The sequence below is a fragment of the Lathyrus oleraceus genome, chromosome 6 (genome assembly GCF_024323335.1).
Source record: "Lathyrus oleraceus cultivar Zhongwan6 chromosome 6, CAAS_Psat_ZW6_1.0, whole genome shotgun sequence".
Lineage (NCBI taxonomy): Eukaryota > Viridiplantae > Streptophyta > Magnoliopsida > Fabales > Fabaceae > Lathyrus > Lathyrus oleraceus.
This window is the reverse complement of record NC_066584.1, coordinates 32,844,955-32,850,010: the sequence shown is the minus strand read 5'-3', so window position 1 is coordinate 32,850,010 and position 5,056 is coordinate 32,844,955. Positions and strand designations below refer to the sequence as shown.

At 38.6% G+C, this 5,056-nt stretch overlaps 1 non-coding gene across 1 annotated transcript; it reads left to right on the top strand.

Moving 5' to 3' along the window:
* Window positions 1–4,718: 4,718 nt before the first annotated feature.
* On the top strand, window positions 4,719–4,825 carry LOC127099931 (small nucleolar RNA R71). Its single transcript, XR_007794392.1, has one exon. It is a non-coding gene; the product is annotated as a small nucleolar RNA R71 (small nucleolar RNA).
* The last annotated feature ends 231 nt before the right edge of the window (window positions 4,826–5,056 follow it).

Genomic DNA, 5,056 nt, shown 5'->3' with positions numbered 1-5,056 from the left:
TAATCAAACTAAAACTTCCTAAATCGTGCGAATCGTTGAACTTAGGGTTCTAGATCTAAACTTCGAGTTAAGATTTCTCCGCCTACGATTGATCATTTTCAATTCCGAAACCAGCATGATGATCTACGTGATACACTCTACCACACGCACACAATAGTTAAATGAAAGCTCGAGGTCGAATTTTGACCAACCTGCTATGGCAGCAGCGAATCCGATGGAATCAAGGCGCAATTTGGTGAAACAGTGGCAGTGCAGGCTCGTGGCAAGGTGATGCGAAGCTCAGCTCCCTTCAATTTCGCTCCTATTGCTCAAACTTCGATTTCACCATGGATGGAGTGATATTGGACAGCTGCGATTCGATGCACTTCATGCTCCAACTTTCCAAAACAGTCCAAGATAATGATTAGAGAAGATGAATGCAAAAGGAATCGTGTAAATTGGTCAAGGTTTGGTGAAGAAACTTGGATTTGAAGGTGTTGGTGTTCTTGAGCAATCTTGAGAATTTGGAGAGTTTTGAGATCTGAACTTGGTAATTGTGCATTCTGTTATGATTAGAAGGAGATTTAGATTATATATGATACCTTAATCTATCACTAATCATGTAATTAACCAATTTCATTGTTAGTGTAAATGGCAATTTTCAAAGGAGGGGTAAAATTGGAATTTCACCATGACAGCTAGTGCCACCTGTTTTGACAGCACATACACCTTCTAAATATCACATGTGGACTGTAGAAACTTGTCCCATGCTTATTGGTTGCTCCATTCTCAAATTCACTATGTGTATGCAAAATGACCAATTTTCACCATTTCACTTTTCAAGCCAAATCTCAATTTAAAAGGCCTATGCATGAAATGAATATTCAAACACACTCCAAATGCCATTCCTGAGGTGTTGGAAAAAGTCCCATTCAAAAATTCCAATTATTTTGACATTTGGACGATTTTGCCCCTGGTCCAATTCAGCTGTCCAGTTGAAAAGTGACTTTTTGCCTTGGCCATTTTTGGGAAAATCCAATGATGCACCCTCAAAGTACATGTCAAATGGAGTTTGTGCATATAAAGAACTTGCAATTTGGACAAAGTATGTGGTAGTTATGGCCTCCTGATTACGGTCTTTTCTGAAATTCACTGAGCCGTATTTTGCAAACCGTACATTGGATTTTCAAGTTCTTGGACTTTTTGGAAAGGTGAGAACAAGATCTACATCTGTCATGTTGAACAATTTTTCATTTGAAGCTTCCTTGGACATCTGTTTTTGAGGTCAAAAACTTTCCATTTTTGGAAACTTCAGCTACAAGTCACTTTCTATTTTTGGCAGTTTTTGTCCTGACTTGATTTTCTTCATTCTTAAGCTTTGAGATGTCATATAACACTTGTTCCAACATGAATGAAGTGTGTCTAACTCATTTCCACCTCCAAATCCACCAAATCATGTACAGTTGACCACAGTTGACTTTTCATCTGATAAATGAATCTGGCAATGCATAGATCAAACTGAGCCCCAATCTTCAACTGAAATGGCTCAAGGGTGATACCCTAGCCTCCATAAGCACCATATAGTCACAAAATGATCCTCATCTCCTTCATAAACCCCATCTCCTGATCCAGCCCTGATTGGCCCAATACAACTGATTAGGGTTGACCAGTGGTCAAAACCCTAATCTCAAGGAATCTTCTCCAATCTCCTGATGACATCCAACCATGATGATGATGATGTATCAATTCAAACAAGATGAAGACCAATATCCTTGGAAATCATGAAACCCTAATTCACAGTCCAATCCTCAGATGGCCCATGATCAGTCATTAAACCCTAGCTTGCACCTTTGAACTTCCTCATCTCCTGATCAAGACTTGGGAAGATGGCTTGCACTATGTAACCACATGCTATGCAATATGAGATGCCTAATGTCCTAGAATGAAATGCAAATATGTTAATGCTAGTCCCAAGAGAGGAGGGCAAATTTTGAGGTGTTACACTCATGAAGGATCATATATGTATAATATGATGTATTGTTTGAAATATTTGATCAAATGGTGAAGAAACATGTTGAGGAAGTCACACAAGATACCCAAATGAATTAGAGTTTCCAAGACAAACAAGCTTCAAACTCTTGATGAATTATTGATCAAAATGATATGTGAAAATCATGGGGATACATATATGATGTTTAGAGTCAATATGAACCATACATTGATTAGAATCCTTTCATTGAGGGTCTCAAACCCTAGGTGTGAGCTTGATGGAGCATAGGTGAACACACACACACCACCTACAAAAGAAGTAAACTATATATTGACATATTTTTGGCATTTTGGTTTGTAAATAATGAAAAAAAAGTATGATACAATCAAATATGCTTGGTGACCTCTCCCAATGCAAACCCAGATGAATGAGGGGTAAGGAGGATGTCAAGGTGTGATCCCGAAGCCAAATCACATGATGAGATAGCATGAGGGATCTTAGGGTCAAAATTGGGGTCTTACATTGACTACTGTAACACCTCCCTTCTTGGGCACGACATGTACTGCGCTGACCCTTTTACTGTCGGATATTGGGTATATAATCTCTGCCTCTAGTAGCTTTAATACCTTCCTCTTAACTACATCACTCATAATGGGGTTTATTCTCCTCTGGTGTTCTCTTTAGGTTTTTTAGTCTTCTTCTAGCATTATTCGATGCATGCATATAGAGGGACTGATCCCTTTGAGATCAAAGATGTTATATCCTAAGGTTGTATGGTACTTCCTTAAAACATCCAATAATTGCTCTATTTCTTTTTTACCTAAGTCCGCGTTGATTATTATTGGGCGTTCAAGCTCTTTATCTAGGAATTCATACCTTAAGTTTTTGGGAAGTGTCTTAAGTTATACATAAGGTTTCTTTGGGCAAGGCATATGATTGGGAGTTAGTGCGAGACACTCTCTCAAGCTGTCATCCACATATGGTTTACGCCATTCATCGTCTTCTAATATAGGAAGTGCTGGAATTTTTAGGACTTCAGTATCCTTAGGTGGTTACATCTCTATCTCCTTTACACATTCATCGATGATGTTTATGAAATAACAAGTATCGTCTATAGCAGGTGACTTTAGGAATTATGAAAGAATGAATTTTATATTCTCCTCACCGACCTCGAAGGTTAGTTTTCCTCGTTTCACATCAATGATGGCACTAGCAATGGCCAAAAAGGGTTTTCCTAATATGATTGGAATGTTGGAATATTCCTTTATGTCCATTATTATGAAGTTTATGGGAATGTAAAATTGACCATCGTATGGAAATGTTTTCTAGCATACCTACAAGAAATTTAACAGAACGATTAGCTAGTTGGAGGGACATTCTCGTGGGTCTTAGTTCGCTTAATTTGAGTTTTTTGTAAATCGAAAGGGGCATTAAACTGACACTAGTTCCTAAGTCACAAAGAGCTTTGTCTATGACAAACTTTTCGATACACAAGGTATGGAAAAACTACATGGGTCCTTTAACTTAAGTGGCATGTTGTTTTGAATGAGGGCGCTACACTCTGCAATAAGCGTCATTGTCTCATTATCCTCAAGTTTCTTAGGATCTCTTTAAGAAATTTGGAATAGAAAGGCATTTGTGTAATAGTTTATGTAAAGGGTATCGTAATATTAAGTTGTTTCAGAAGCTCTACAAATTTCTTAAACTGACCTTCGGTTTTGGATTTAGCCAGTCTTTGAGGATAAGGAATTGGTGGCTTATATGGTGGTGGAGGCACGTATGGTTTCTCTTTCTCGACTATCTCTTTGATTTTATTATCTTGCCCGTTGTCATTTGGTTCATTGTTTGTTACCTTTTCAGTTTATTTTTCATTTCACTGAGACATGGGCGGATTTTGAATTCTTGGATCCATTGACCCATCTAATTATGTCCCACTTTGAAGTGTGATAACATTAGCATGACCTTTCGGGTTAGGCTATGGTTGGCCAGGAAATACTCCAGTTGGGGATGTGGTTGCTTCTTGTTATTGGGCTACTTGAGAAATTTTGGTTTCTAGCATTTTATTAGGCGTAGCCATAGAGTCAACCTTACTTGCTTAATTAGCCGATTTGTGTGAATGTTTTGGCTTGTAAACTCTTTCTTCTATTGGCTTTGGGTTACGATAAAGTTCTCCATCATTAGTTCGAGGTTTGACTTTTTAGGTTCTTGAGGAGCAGCGAGGTCTCTTTTTTGATAACCCGAAGGAACAACAAGTGTTAGGTTTAGAGCAAGCAACGCGTTGTTGCTCTTATAGGAAACATTTGGATGGTTTCTCCAGCCAAAGTTATAAGTATTGGAGTATGGGCTTCTTTGGGCATAACTTACTTGGTCGGACGAAATTCCAACCAATAGGTGGCATTATGGGGTGTTGTGTCCAGGGGCTCCACATAACTCGCAATTAGATGTTGCAACAACTACGATAGGTGTTGGAGTTACGGTCAAACTCTCAATATTCTTAGTGAGGGCGTCCACTTTAGCATTTACATGGTATATGCCATTAACTTCATACATTCCTCACTTTATCAGTGGTTTCTCTATAAAAGTTCGCTCACCTCCCCATTGATAGTGGTTTTGAACCATATTTTCTATGAGTTGATAGGCGTCTTCGTAGGGTTTATCCATTAGAGTGTCGTCGGCTGCAACGTCTAAGGTTAGTTTGGTGTTATACAAGAGACCATTATAGAAAGTATGGATAATCAGCCATGGCTCAAGTCCATGAAGTGGGAAGAGCCTCAACATATCCTTGTATCTCTCACATGCTTCAAAAAGAGATTCGTTGTCTTTTTGCCTAAATCCGTTGATTTGTCTTCTTAGCATAATCGTTTTGCTAGGTGGAAAGTATCGTGCTAAGAAAGCTTTCTTCAATTTATTCCATGTAGTTATGGAATTAAATGTTATAGATTGGAGCCAAGCTTTGGCTCTATCTCTCAAAGAAAAGGGAAAGAGACATAATCTTATGGCTTCAGGATCGACACCATTAGCTTTCAACGTGTCTGTGTATTGCACAAACACTGACAAATGAAGGTTCGGGTCCTCTGTAGGGCTACC